The sequence below is a fragment of the Pinus tabuliformis genome, chromosome 2_1, assembly GCF_031772625.1.
Source record: "Pinus tabuliformis cultivar Carrire ecotype Pingquan chromosome 2_1, CPIR1, whole genome shotgun sequence".
NCBI classification, from domain to species: Eukaryota; Viridiplantae; Streptophyta; class Pinopsida; order Pinales; family Pinaceae; genus Pinus; species Pinus tabuliformis.
Window position 1 is genome coordinate 846865036 of NC_142299.1, and position 16357 is coordinate 846881392.

Sequence of the window (16357 nt, forward strand, 5' to 3'; positions counted from 1 at the left end):
TGAAAGAATTTATCCATTAAAATCTAGGTTTTCATTTTTCTTTTCATGTAAATTAGTTTTCTAAAGAATAGTCACATATGTACGTGAATTTTCCTCTGAAAACACACGTGTAGGGAGAGTCTATAGGAAGTTTTCATGATATCGACCCACGTACATGCCAAGAAGGATTTCAAATTAAAATTTTATCTTTAACATCTAGATAAAATATTGAAATCTTGAATCAATTGAACAAGTTTAAGGGATAGAATTACCTAGAGATCATAGATACTAAGTTCGTTGGACGATTTGATTAATGTGGTTTACCCAATTTTTCTTGAATAATTATCCTCTCAACACTTGAGTGGTAAAAATGAATTTGGGTGAGTTTGAAAATTTATTTTATAGCCAAATTTTGAAAACCCACTTTTCTAAAGTTCAAATTTTTTATTTTTATAATTTTATGAACTTTTGAATTTTTGCTTGAAGTGTTGGGAAAGGTTGTTTTTCTGGACATTAAAGACTTAGTAATTTTTTTCCATTGCTTCGACTCCATGATCATTGACCTATCGTGGCATGTATCATTTTCTAAATTGGCATATAGGTTAAGACATGTTACTTTTCTGTTGCATCATGCATCTTGGCGTCATACTGCGATATTTATCCATATGGTTGACCTCATTATGTTGCGATTTTTGAACCACTTTCACTCATCATCTTATAAATTCGTAACATAATGGTAGAGAATTTCCTGATCTGTGCAAAAGGAGCATCATCAAATCCCTTTCCTTTCTTAGGATTTTTATATTTACAATCCTTTTTATAGTTCCCTTCTTTTCCACATTTCCAGGAAAATTTGTAAATCTCCATTTAGATTTATATCTCCCATTTGAGGACTTATTTTTGTTTCTATTTTGGGACCATCCTCTTATAGAAAATGCATCTCCATTATGGCTCACCATATTTTCTGTCTCATCTCCTCCAAAAAAAAGCATGAGACTGTTTCATCAAAATTCAAGGTAGTTGTATTGCTACCTACAGCATCAACCAAACTATCTCACGAATCTAGTAGAGAACAAAACAAATGATGCACTTATCTTCATTTGAAATTTTTATATAAATAGATAACAACAATCTTACCATAATATTAAAGGCGTTTAGATGCTTTGTCATTGAGTCTCCATCCTTCATCCTCAAGTTATACAACTTTTTTCGCAAGAACAGTTTGTTCACCAAAGACTTAGATATATACAAAGTCCCTAGCTTGTACCATAAATATTCCTTCGTAGCTTCCCCTGATACATTCAATAATACAGAATCTAAGAGGCACAATCGTATTGTTCTCTTCACCTTCAAATCTAGCTTCGCTTAGTCTTCTATCAAAATTCTTGTTGGTGTCGTACCTAGATCTAGAATAATCCACTGATCTTGGTCCACCATCAAATCCTCCATCTTGAGCTTCCACAACTCAAAAATATGACCATTAAATTTCTAGATCTCTATATTTCCATTGTTCACCATCTTCTTTCACTGAAAGAATTAATCCTGTAGATATCCCACTGAACAGGGTCTACCATAGGCCTTAGCAAAACCCCTCAGTAGAAAAGGTGCCCCTTTGAAGATGAAACTGCTATGATACCAAATGTAGGTTTTAACCCTAAATAAAAATTACCTAAAAATGAATTCTTGAAACAAAAAAAATAATGGGGAGAACATAAAAAATATATACAGAGAGATTTCCCCTATATACCAAAACCGAGACTACCAGATTGATCTTTCATTATATTCCTTTAAATGTTACAATACATTTATATACATGTCGAAGCATTCATAAACCCCATTCAACTAACCCTATATTAGAACATAATCATAGTTCTCTTGACATGATCTACAAAATAACATGGGTAGAAAACCATCATGCCCAAAACCATGCATAAACCCGCCCAAAATATAACACATGCCCCAGACTGCAAAATTTATTTTGGGGCTAGTCATGCAAAGAATATAGCACATGCCCAACACGAATAAGATGGAGGTTCCAAATCAAAGGTCATATTAGAGGGAAAATTGAGGAATCAAGAAGAACCAAAGGAGGAGTCCAAGAAGAACCCAAAAAAAAGTATCCAAGTTCAAGCATCATGAATCATTCACAATCCCTCTTGAATATGAAAACAAAGGTGGAAATAAAATTATATCAAGGAGATATCAATGATTTGAAATTCACTAGTTCGTTGTAGTGGTTATAGGTTTAATTTAGTGTTCATAACATAGGGGAGGAATAGAAAAATCTATTTATTTATTTGAAATTAGAGGGACATGTCATAACCTAGTGGAAAATCCACATGGAAACCCTTAAGTTGGAGGAAGATGCTCTAGTAGTTAGGTGGGAGGATTTTAAAACTCCCATAAAGTTCCAATTCTACCCTATTGAGTATGTAGAGGACTAGCATATTTAGTGGCATTAATTTAGGTAGAGATAGGGGTAGAGTGTATAGGAGTACACCATAGAATTAAAAAATATGGAAATAATTTTGGATATCTCTCCTAGGAATCCAAATGTAATCCTCAAGTATATAGGGGGTCTATAAAGCCATCTATGAAAGAAAGTGATATTGTTCAAACCCACAATGATGGATGAGGCTTGTGTATAGGAACAATACCTATAAAACATAATACAAATGAAAGGGTGGAAAAGTGGTTCAAAGTAGAAGAAACCATGGGAATCTTCAAAACAAGGGAAGAAGAAGTTGAAAGGGGGAAACAAAAATATGACAACAACTACAGCACAATAGTTGTTGTAGTAGAATTCTACAAGTCAAAAAGACCTAGGAAGTCTTGTCATATTTACTAAAGGGAGCAGGTTCCCTTAATTTAGTTTAAGTCAATTTAATGTAATTAAAGATAAAAATTCATTTTATAGTCTAAACAAAGATTTATTTAGGAAATGAGGAATTAGTTCCTAATCAACATGTAATCATATTATTTAAGTGAGTTACTGAGGAAGTTAGAAATATTAGGCTAGATCATATATTTTCCTTGCATGGAATAATGGATCCACCATTAATGGATCTAAACATAACCATTCTATTGTATATAAAAAAATATGTCATGATTAGAATATAGTAGATAGAGAGAAGAAGATGCCAGAGAATTGAGAAACTCCAAGATAGACCCGAGAGAGGTCCGAGAGAGAAAAAAATTACCAATTATTGTAAATAATTCCATATTGTACAAATTATGTGTAAATATTGAGTGTGTGAAATTATCCTCCATTATGTTGTATGCTTGAGTTCTATGTGCTTGAATTAATGCATAACTATTCAAAGACTGTTATTAGGCATATTAAAATCTGATTTGATATTATGCATGTGCATTAATCGTATATTTGAATGTAATGAGGTGACATGTTTGTTCACATATTCGAGTCATTGTTTTAGTTTACAGATACTACGAAATCATCTTGAAATCTATCTAATTCAAGTGAGTCTAGACATGAGGATAATTACGCTATAAGCACAATGGCATTTTTGTTCAGGATTCAAAAAATATGATGTTATGAAGTTTTTTTGTCAATTAAGGTGAATATTGTCTCCAAAGATCAAGGTTTAAACACACATAGTTCTAACCCCGGTCTATGTTTTTTGTAGTAAAATCCTTTGTATCGGGTAGTCCAACATCCAGGAAAAACAAGATTGTAGCCTTAACAAGCATCTAGATTTGGTGTAAACTTGAACTAGTTAATTAGCAACAATGTAAATAAGTTTGTTGTGGAATTTCATAAATTTAACTTGAAAGGAATTTGGCTTCAAAAGCTAAGTTGCATGAAGGAGCGAACCCTTAGATTCTTGAATTAATACACTAGTGAAAGATAATTTGGGGTGGACCCCACAATAATTTGCAAAGGCATCTAGTGGATTAAGGTGCCAAGGGACATGGGTAGATCAGCATAGTCATGCAACTTGAGAGAGAGTTTATATATCCAACAGATGAAAGAGTGAGTATGAACTTTGAGGAAGCATAGGACCCACATCTGGCCATACCATATATCTAGTGGATCAATGTGATATCTAGTTCGACATAAAGTTGATACATCTAGCACATCAAGTACAAGTATCATGTTGTTAAATTTCTATCTAGACCCCACACTAAGGTGTAACATTGTAACTAGGTTTGATAGCATCAAATATAAAGCTTTTACTCCAAGAAACCCCATTGGGAAAATTGTTGGATCATTGAAACAAATCCAATTCGTGGAAAATCCGACAGTGAAGTTGAGTGCGAATTTGAGTGAAGGGTGGATTCCAGATACAAGGGAGAGTTTGTTAAACACCTTTAGGTTAAGCCAGTGGTTCCAAATAGAAGTCACATGATATCAAAGATGATAAGCACCTAGGAGATAAGGGTTGTAAATGAAAAGCTTTTCACATGACTCATGTACACGATCTGAACAAGGTTTTGTTGTGGATTTAATACAGTGCCATCCATAAATAATAAGGTTGATCCAGAGTTTAGATTAATAAATATTATGGGATTTCCCCATGACATTAAATATCGATTAATGGGTTATAATGAAAATTGTTTAAATTGGGCCACTGTGTATTAATATTAGTGGGTGCAGTTACATCAAGTGGTATTACATCAATATTAAAACTTGCTCATTTGAACATTGCAAATATTAGATTTGGAGAAGAAACCAATAGTTTGTTAGCATAATGAAGGGAAATATGCAGGCAACATGATTCTAGGTATGAGGTAGTAGATTTATTCTACTTGATAATGAATTGAGTATATGTGTTGACAGGTGATGAACAAGAAGTTATTTTGTAAGAACGGAGTATTGGATAAGGAGATAGAGCGTAGATGATCTGATACAAAGGAGAAATATAGTTCCAACCAAGGATTAGATCTGGGGAGAATTGTTGATATTATCTTTGAGAAATTTAGGGGAAATATTAAAGAAGGATGGTAGTAGAAGAATCTTGCAACAATTTGAAGTAAATAACTCGAACAATTCTTTGAGGAACATATATATTGAAAAATGGCAGGTAACATGGTCTTCTTACTTACAATTTAAATTTGGATAAAGAAACTTTATTGCAGGTAGCAATGATTAAAGGGAAAATGTCACAGAGATTGTGCAACAAAGGGAAATTGTAGCTATTTCCAATTGATGTTGGGTAGAAATTGTTGAGACAACTCCACAGTTGCAAATGTGGGTAGAATTGTCTGAAGAAAGTGTAGGTGAATTTATTAAGGAGAGTGAGTAGAGTGAATAATACTAGAGCATAGGAAACTCAAAAGGTTCCATAATATAGAACCATTATTACCAAAAGGCCAAGTTGAAAGGAGAGAAGCTTGGTGAGGTACTTGTAGTAGGGTGAAATAGACTTGCTATTGCGGAGGCTTGAAGTGCAACTTACAAGTGAACAGGGAATTTCACACAAGAAGAGTGTAGATGACTACTAATATTCATGACAAGGGTTGGAGTGAAATCCACAACATAAAATAGGATAATTCCAAATAAAATGGCATAAAGATAAAGAGGACGATTCAAAAGGAATTTGATTGAGAAATGGTTGAGATGAAGGAACAACTCAGCATAATGACAATGCTGCCACGAAAAAGTGGAAAAGACCAAAGATATGGATGGAGAATGAAGAAGTAGGTTAAATGCAATGTTGAGGACTTGTTTGAAATAAAGTTGAAGAAAAAAATGAGACACTTGATGAGAGCATGGTTGAAGGAAGAAGAACTCAGAATAGCTGAGCAATAGGAGGAAGAAGTTGATTATTGTGAACTAAAACAAGGTTCATTACTTAGAGATGGTGAGGAGGAGGAGGATGCTAATGAAAGATTTCATAAGATTATTTTAGGTGACTTGAAAGATTCATATTAGCATGAAGATCTGATGACCAAAACAACAAATAAGGCTCAAGAACCTTATATTTTTTAAACAAATAAATTGAGTAAGAATGCAAGTTTTGTAGGTATGGAATATGATGAACAATTATTATATATTGTCAAAATAAGAGGGGATATGAAGGAATGATTTTTCAAAGCATTGAAGAAGGAAAAAAGGAGAAAATTTTCATAGAAATTAAAGAGATAGCATTGTCTCATAAAGTAAATCGAAGTGGAACCTATACAGTGAAAGGATACAGCTTGTGAAGAAAACAATAAGGAAGAAAAAGGATATTAAAGACATCATTTATATGTGATGCTAATATATTCTAATCAAGTTTGATTGTGTATGTACATGTACAAAGGAAGTTGACACAAGAGAAAAGGAGACGAAAATTTATCATGAGATCGAAATTTTATTTGATTCAAAGTAAGAGGATGACGACATAAACTGTTAGGATAGGATCCCCTAGGGTCAAGTTTTGGTACTTACTTTTTGTACAAATGTAAAGTCTCCATGGTTTAAGGAAGTGAAGCATGAAGATAATAAGAGTCAAAGGGGCTTTAGTCCCTTAGGTTCTCAGGAGATAAGGAGTTTTGAGACCCGCCCATGGTTAGCGGACCATGGCATTGTAAAAGCAAATAATATATATAGAAGGGTCATAGCGAGTCTAGAAGATAAGTCATAAATAGAAGATCATTGTTTTTGGAAAGTAAGCTAAGGTAGGAAATTTTGTTTCATATACTTAGGTGAAGCGAAGGCTTCTGGAGCTGAGTACGCAGAGACCTTGGTAAGTCTACAGGCTGAGTGCACGGGCCCCTGCAGCTAAGTGTGCAGGGAAAAAGAGTCTGTACTTGAAAGAATACATCTAATAAAGACAATTTTGATATGTTGATTGTGAATCTGTGTATCTATTTTTACTTCTGCATTTTTCTATATTTTCACTATGTATTGAAGATTATATGAATGAAATATCACACTATGGGCATAAGTGGTAGATTAGTGGTATTTTTTGATGTTATGAATATTTAATGACCTTCGCGATGATATAAATGATGTCTAAGTGAATTACTGTAATTTATTGTTTTGGAAGGGTTAGGGTTCGTGAAGACAGAGATGACCCCAGAAGCCATAGGAACCCATCACACAAACCTCTGGATATAGAAACCTGGTTCTGTTATCCCCCAATACTACTTTGGGTGAGACTAGAGCTGGCGCTGTGCAGGTTGTTTCCGAAAGGGCCAACAATTTAGGGTTTTTTTGGTTGGTGAAACTAACTTTGAACCTGGGTCAGGGCCCATCAAGCCAATAAATGGTTTTGTTGTCAGGACTGAGATCTATTTGAGGAATGTGTGATAAGTTGTTCCCCACCAAGAAAGAAATTGAAAAGTTGATAGATCGGAAAATGCATGCATTTGCATATCAGGAGAACAGGAATCTGTGCCTGTCGAAAGAAGAGTGGATGAATAGATACCTATTTATGGACAAACACGAGATATTCTTCTACTCGTTCCCCTATGAATTGCATGAGTGGTTGTCCAAATTGGCAGATAGTTAGGGTACTTGGAAGCTTGAAAACCCTATTGTGTGGACCCCAAAACTGGTGAAGCAATTGGAGGCTTTAGAAAAAAAATGCGTGGGCTTTTGAACATTGGATTGACAGTATTCTAGGAGGATTCATTACCGATTTTGTGCTCGATACGTCCACCAGTTATAGCGAAGCAGAGTGCAAGTTTTTGAAGGGACCAAGAGATAAGTACCTGAAATCTATGAAGACCTAGATTAAGATGTTATTGTGTGAAAAGGGGGTTATCCCTTTAAATTGATGTTTGGGACTATGCTAAGTGGGAGAGAATTTAGAAGGAATGAAGATTTAGGCTCTAAATATAGTATGCTATTAGGATCGTCTGATAGTGATGATGAAGGTAATATTTTGAGGACACTGTGAAGCATGTTGCAAATCATAAGCCAAGGTTTCATAGGGATACCTCATGCATCCACTCCACCTCCACCTCCACCCGACACACCTACACCTTCACCTCCACCTCCACCTCTATCATTTAACATGGAAAACACGATGAAGATGACTATATTTAAGGGTCTAGTGACTGAAGACCTTGAGAAATTTTGTTTTGTTGCAAATGTTGTATGGAAGCCACAACATATTACTAATGTTGATATGAAGAAAGCGCAGCTAGTTACAGAGTTATAGGACAGAGTGTTGAGTTTTTATATCAAGTTTTTCTCAGGTAAACCCAACGCGACTATGCTAGAAACCCAAAAGGCGCTGAAAAATGAGTTTAAGACACCCAAATCACAAGGCCAATCAGTAATAGAATTTAAAGACATTCAACATAAGATGAACGATTTTGCATGGAATTTTGATCAAATATTAAAGTGTCTAATTCAGAAGGCAAACATGATAATCACAAATGATCAACATAGAGACAGGTACATTGTTTCTCTCCTACCTCACCTGGGATTACCACTGTCACAATAGAAGCCAGAGGCTGAATCATGGGTACACAAGGCTACTAAGAAAGAATTTGGGTTTGACCTAACCCATGAAAAGGAAACCTTTATGGAAGCTAAAGAGTTCTTTGTAGAAGCCTCTACATCAGGAAGTCAGGAAAATTCTGGTGGAGACAATAGTGCACAAGATGTAGACCCCTCATTGTTAGCTACATTTTTGAAGACTTGTATGAAGCTCCTACGGGATATAAGGGAAGTAGAAGAGCTACAGGAGATGATTGATAATTGTACATGTAAGATTAAATCTCCTCTAGAACAATGCATTGTACGCAAAGTGGGAAGAAGAAAGAAGCGAACAGGTCGTGAGATGCGATTAACTGTGAAAATTGGGGAGTATGAGATGGACTAGGTAATTCTTGATTTAGGATATGATGTGAATGTTCTTCCAAATAAAACATGGGAAAGAATGGGGAGGCCTGCACTGCAATGGTCTCCTATCCAGCTACACATGGAAAACCAACAAAAGATCATTCCTATGGGGCACCTGTATGGGGTCATGGTGGATATTGAAGGAGTAAGTGCCCTAGCCAACTTTGAAGTGATTGAGATAGTTGATGATAGTAACCCTTACCCTGTGCTACTAGGCATTGATTAGGCCTTTGATATGGACGCAATTATTAATCTCAAAAAGCATAGAATGACATTCAAAATAAAGGAGCTTCGGGTCATTGTTCCATTGGATCCAACTGAAGGTGCACGATATACTGAACTGGTTTGCGATTATGAGGAGGAGGACGATATTGATCAGATTTATAAGATCAATATGCACGATGAGGACTGGATCAACCCTATGGTAGATGGATGTATCGCCTGGGATAGGGATAGTTCCTACACTTCAGATTCTGATGAAGAGCTTGAGCATTGGCAGAACCGATTACATGAAGTCTCTTCGTTGTGTTGTAACATGTTGACGAAATCGATCTGATGCATATCTACTGAGGTAAGGAATTTATCTTATTATGATGGTTTAGAATATTTTAATTTATTTTTGGACAAATTCAAGAGGGACGTGCTAGAAGAGCATCGGTTCCAAGTGCTAGACTTGGCCCTTCGTGCTACGCCTGCCTGGTGGTGTGGTACGCATAAGGACAACTTCGCCGATTGGAAAGAATACAAGTGAATCTTGAAGTTAAGGTTTGGGTATGATAATACCCGTATGAAGGAGAAATACACAGGAATGGATGATACACGCGGATAATTGGCGTGATGGACTAAATCACGGGGAGAGGAACCGCAGTCGGGATGGGTTGACATCTTTTGTCACACTTTGGATACCATTCCAATGAACTGGTATCTGGAAACTAAGTTGTGACTTGGGATGGCTGAATGGGATATCCTGAAGGAAATTTTCCTATTGACATTTAGCTTTGAATATGGATTTGAATGTATTGATGAGGCGCTTCAAGAAATCAAATTTGTGATATTTAAAATCCCTTAGGAACCGGTAGCATGGGTTCAGCCAAATTGGAATACCCATCTGTGCCATGCGCTAGAATGTTATAATTTAACTACAAAAGAAGGTGAACATGAACCTAGAAAAATCAATATTCCTGAGTCAAAAGGACAACGCGAGGTTGAGGAACCCAAAGTAGCAATCCCGCACATACCAGAGCATTTATAGACCAAGAAAGTAAATATTGGATCAGACATGTAGCCAAATTTTACTAAGATAGGTTACTATTGGGATGAAGATATAGTTGATAAGATCGCAGAGCTGCTGCATGAATATCAAGACTTGTTTCCCACAAAGTTTTCTGATCTAAAAGGGATAGTAGGGGATTTTGGTGTCATGAAGATTACTTTGAAGCTAGACGTGGAGCCTGTAAAGCAACTCCCCTACCGATTAACTCCAAAATATAAGGAAAACATGCGCAAAGAGTTTGATAAGATGCTGGAAGTTGTGATCATTGAACCTGTGGAGGAATGAGACTGGGTAAGTCCCATGGTACTCCAAGAAAAGAAGCAACAGGATGAAATTTAGATATGCGTAGATTTGAGGAAGTTGAATGATTCATGTGTCCATGACCCATTCCCTACACCATTTACAGATGAAGTGCTAGAGAATTTTGGAGGGCAGGAAGCCTACTCGTTCATTGATGGGTTCTCAGGTACCATCAAATCAAGATTGTGCCGGAGGATCAAAGTAAGACCACCTTCATGATGGAATGGGGTTGTTTTCAATGTACTGTAATGCATTTTGGGCTGAAGAATGCCCCCGCAATCTTTTCCAGAGTGGTAATTGTGAATTTTAAAGAATTTATACAAAAAAAATTAGAAGTGTACTTTAAGGATTGGACCATGTTTGGGTTGGTCAAGTGCCATGTTGCTAGTCTGCACCTCATGCTGGATACCTGTAGAAGATATTAGATTTCACTTAACCTAAAAAAGTGTATCTTCTGGGTCATGTTGTTTGTAAGTAGGTCTTTATGGTAGATCCTAGCAAGATAGTTGTCATTGTCAATTTGGAAGCACCGAAAAACATAAAACAGTTGCACATCACGTTGGGCTATACAAGGTATTATAGGAAGTTTATCAAGGCATACACGCAAATAACTACACCGATGGAGAAGTTGTTGAAGAAGGACACAATATTCTGCTGGGACTAAGATTGCCAGACTAGTTTAGACATCTTGAAGGAAAAATGGTCATCGTGCCCATTCTGGTGTTCCCAGATTGGAAAAGGGAGTTTCATGTTCATGTGGATTCATCCTGTATTGCGCTAGGTGTAGTGTTAACCTAACCAGGTGAAGGAGACATTGATCATCCTATAGCATTTGTGAGTAGGAAATTATCAAAAGCAGAGAAGTACTACTCGACCATAGAGCGCGAAGGAATGGCAATGGTGTACGTGCTATAGAAATTATGGAACTACCTGTTAGGCACACACTTCAAAATGTATACAAACATTCTACTCTAAAATACCTGGTCAATAAGCCTATGTTGGGGGGAAATATTTGCAAATGGTTGACGTTATTCAAAGCGGACTTCGACAACTTACATGTTCACACAAGGAGGGATCCCAAGAAGACATGGTATAAGCTACCTTACTTGGTGGATGAGGAAGTTGCAGTAGAGATCGTGGCCAAATGGCCACCTGAATGGCTAACCCCATTAAATTTAGGGGCATGTACAAGTAAGGTTGTGGAGGATAACATTGCACAGATAGCAGTAGCAGAGAAACAGAAGGAAGCCCAGAAGGCTCCTGCCCAAAAGAAAGCTGTGCAATGGAAAGAAGTTACTGCTAGAGAAAAGGAAGTGACAAATAAGGCAAAAGTAGCCCGCACAACAACAATGTCACATACCACCATCGACTTGAAGAGTATGATACACAGAGAACACAAGACCAAGATTAAATAGAAGAGGAAGAAGGAGGGGGCATATAGTAGGGAACCCACTTTGTAGTAAAAAAGTGACAAAAGCAGACATCCATAGGGCCACAGAAGAAACAAACCACTTAGTTGGGGCAACCCTGTTAGTCCTCACTGAGGGGGACTTAGATGAAATCAATGACGTGGTTCATGAAACAACCTCAGAACTTTGGGGCCACTTTGAGGAACAATACCAACAGGTGTTGGGAAAGGTTCAGTAGGACCTACATGAGCTATAGGTCCAAACAAGTTGAGTACAGGTGAGCATGGGACAAGCGAGGGGGGTGCAAGCGAGTGTGTCAGTTATGGATAATCACAAGACCTTGGATCTCTGTATAGTTCAGTTGCCAGAGGGAGCCCTACATGCTGAGACAAAAGAAACAACAACCCAACTACAATATATTAAGAATCTAGCCCTAAACCTCATGACACTCCCTATCCAAACCCTGCATGAGCTTCACCAGGGCGTCTCCAATGAGTTGCAGATTGGGGAGAAGCATGCACTATTGGTTATCAGTGAAGTAAAAAAATAACCAACGGATCTTTGCAAAAAAGGCCCAAGAACTCAAGGAGGATGAAATCATCGTGTGGAGTCAACAATCAGAAGCAACCATTACATAGGTTTGCAATGAGCTGCCAGAGCTCAACATTTCAGCTGAAGTTGCTTCCACAGATAAGATACAAAAGCTTGTCGCGGCAGTAAAATAGTCGAAGGAAAAAATCGGCCAAGACTGGGTTGAATTATAGTTATAGATATCTGAGTTGCAATTGAAGTTGCAGCCTATGATTCCTTCAGAGGTCCAAGAGCAACATGAGGCTACTATCAAAAAGTGCATGGCCAATTTAGAAATCATAGTCAAGGGTTGAACCAAGCTGTTCGAGCAGGCCATGGAGTTACGAACTTCACTACAGGAGGACTCGACTCTAGAGAAAATTGGCACGGATATTAGGGAAACGCTGAGGCAGTTCGACGAGATCCATTCGATTACACGAACATTATCGCCAATACAACAGTTCACGAGGCTTCAAGAAGGCAAGATGTTGGAAAATGAGATTGATGAGCTACATGGCAAGGAAGAAATTCTTGTTGCTCAAACAAAGTCGTGGATTGAGGAGGCTAGCCAGTTGACTCTCTCAGTCTAGAGTAAACTTAAGAGCATGTAGAAAACTCAAAGGACCATCAACCTCATAGTGGATGGCCCAACTACCAAAAAATTGGTCGAGGAAGTATAGCAGGCTGCTACGCAGAGAACAACTGATCTACAAGTTTCGAATTTGGAGTTCCATGTACTCCAAGCGAAGATAGAAATGTTGGTCAAGTGACTCGAGGATGAGTCACTAAATTGTGTTGGGGGCCTGTTGGGATAGGGTCCCCTAGGGTCAAGTTTTGGTACTTACTTTTTATACAAATGTAAAGTCTATGTGATTTAAAGAAGCAGAGCGCGAAGATAATAAGAGTCAAAGGGGCTTTAGTCCCTTAGGTTGTTAGGAGATAAGAAGTTTTGAGAATCGCCCATGGTCCATGGACCATGGTACTGTAAAAGAAAATAATATATATAGAAGGGTCATAATGAGTCTAGAAGATAAGTCACAAACAAAAGATGATTGTTTTGGGTGAGTAAGCTAAGACAGGAATGTCTGTTTCCTATACTTAGGCGAAGGGGAAGGATCCTACAACTAAGTGCGTCGAGACCTTGGTAAGTCCGCAAGCTAAGTGTACGGGCCCCTGCAACTAAGTGGATAGGGAAAAAGAGTCTGTACTTGAAAGAATACATCTAATAAAGATAAATTGATCCGTTAATTGTGCATTTGTGAATCTATTTTTACTTTTGCAGTTTTCTGTATTTTCAATCTATATTGCAAATTATATGAATGAATGCTCATCTTCTGCGTGAAAGTGGTAGATTAGTAGTATTTTTTGATGTTATGAATATTTAATGACATTCACAAAGATATAGATGATGTCTAGGTGAATTACTGTAATTTACTATTTTGGAAGGGTTAGGGCTCGCGAAGACAGATTTGAGCCCCAGAAGTCGCAGGAGTCCATCACACAGACCTCTGGATGTAGAAACCTGGTTCTGTCATCCCCCAATACTACTACGTGTGAGATTTCAGTTTGTGCTACGCAGGTTGTTGCCAAAAGGGCCAACAGTTCAAGGTTGTTTTGGTTGATGTAGCTAACTTTGAACCTTGGTTAGGGACCATCAAGCCAACATAAACAAGAATATTCCAACATGTCGATTGAGGAATGACAAGTTTTGAAATGCATATTTGAATGAAAAATCGAGGATGTTAGAGGAATGGCTAGTTAATCTAAGGAATGTGGAGGCATGCATAGAAATTGCATACCAAAAGCATGAAGTGGAAGAGATGCATGAGGTATTTAATGAAATCAATTATTTTGGAATTGATTTTGGACAAACAAAGAAAGGAATTAATTTGAAATCAATGAATGAGATGATGGTTAAGTAATATGTCTTGTTGGAAGATAAGAGAAATTTTGAAAGAAAAAGGTTTATAAAGCCAAAGATTGTCTTGGGAGATTAAAAAAAAAGGAGGAAAGCATCAAATTTAACTAGCAGAGATGCTTAATATGAACATAATGATCAAGGAAAAGTTTATGTACAAAAAAGAGCAACAAACTATATGATTGTAGTAGACAATGCAGAAGGCAAGCAAGCTATAATAACAATCATCTTTCTATAATAATGGACTTTGAGAACATAATATTCAAAGTATTTGTTGTAATGAACTTATTTTATATGTAGATGCAAATGAAGATGAAATTTGACTTGTTGAAAACCAGCCATGGAGAAGGAAAACAAGTTCCTTAAATAACTTTGAAAAGATTCCTGGTGATGAAGAATGGAATAGAGAGGTTATGATAATAGTGAAATAGCAATTGAAGCCAAAATATTTTTAAATTTTGAAGTACATTTGCAGATAAACAGTGTTAGAAACATGTATTAGAAAAGGGATATGCTGGAATTTGAAATTGATGAGTTATGTATGTTGATGGAGAAATTTCTTAAGAAGAGGAATAATAAAGTGATGAAGATAGTTAGTAATAGAAACAAATTGACTACAAGAGAGTGCATCAACAAGGCCAATGGAGCATTTAAAAGAAGGGTATGGAAGTCTAGAAGATTGAGGAAGGAAGCAACACATCAGCAAGAAAAGTGGACATAATTAACAAGAGATTCCATCACCAAATCAAAGGTTGTTAATTATTTTCATGACAACAAAGCAAGTGGACAACAACAACACAGAGTTTTGGATCCATGAGGAGAATAAATTGCAGTAGATGCACCTACAATTGAAAAATACAACTAGCAAAAGGAGACTCATGAAAAATAGTCCATAAGTTATTTTTACCTTGGGATTCTTATGCAGGAGAATTTCTACAAGTCAAAAATACCGAGGAAGTATTGTCACCTTTACTCAAGGGAGTGGGTTCCCTTAATTTAATTTAAGAAAATTTACCATAATTAAATATATTGACATATTGATTTAGTTTTATAGTCTAAATATAGATTTATTTAGGAAATGAGGAATTAATTCCTCATTGACATGTAATCATCTTATTTAAGTGAGCTTTTGAGGAAGTTAGAAATCTTAGGCTAGATTAGATACTTTCCTTATATGGAAGATTCGATTCACCTTTAGTAGCTCTCAACATAATCATTCTATTGTATGTATAAAAATATGTAATGATTAGTATATAGTAGATATAGAGAAGAAGAGGCCAAAGAATTGAGAAAGGAAAAAATAGACCCAAGAGAGGTCCAAGAGAGAAAACAAGGCTAATTATTGTACATCATGCCATCCTATACAGAATATGTGTAAATATTGATTGTGTGAAATTATCCTCCACTATGGTGTATTCTTGAGTTATGTGTGCCTAAGTTAATGTACAAGTATTTGAAGATTGTGGTTAGACACAACCAGATATGATATGATATTATTCATGAATGTTAATTGTATAGTTGAATGTAACAAGGTTGGCATGCTTGTTTTGATATTGGAGTCGTTGTTTGATTTTACAAAGAGCATTGAATAACCCTGAAATCTATCTAGTTTAATTGAGTTTGGATGTGAGGTCATTTGGACTATAAGCACAATTACAGTTGCATTCAGGATTAATACAAGACAATTTTATAAAGTTTTATATCAATTGAAGTGAAGGTTGTTTCCAAAGATCAAGGTTCTGACCTGCATGGTTCCGACCCCAGTCTATTTGTTTCACAATAAAATCCTTTGTACCAATTAGTCTAGCATCTGGGACAAACAAGAGCATAGCCTTATAAATAAACCAAATTTGTTATAAACCTAGATTTGTTAATTAAAGATGACATAAATAAACATGTCAAGGAAGTTTGTCATTCTAGCTTGAAAGGAATCTAGGTTCAAAATCTAAGGTTCACCAAGGAGTGGACCCCTAGATTCCTAGATTATATGATAGTGAAAGATCATCTAGGGTGGACCCCCACAATACTTACAAAGACATCCATCATGTTACAGTAACCGGACATGCGAATCACTATAGTCATCTGACTTGACAAAGAGTTGATATATC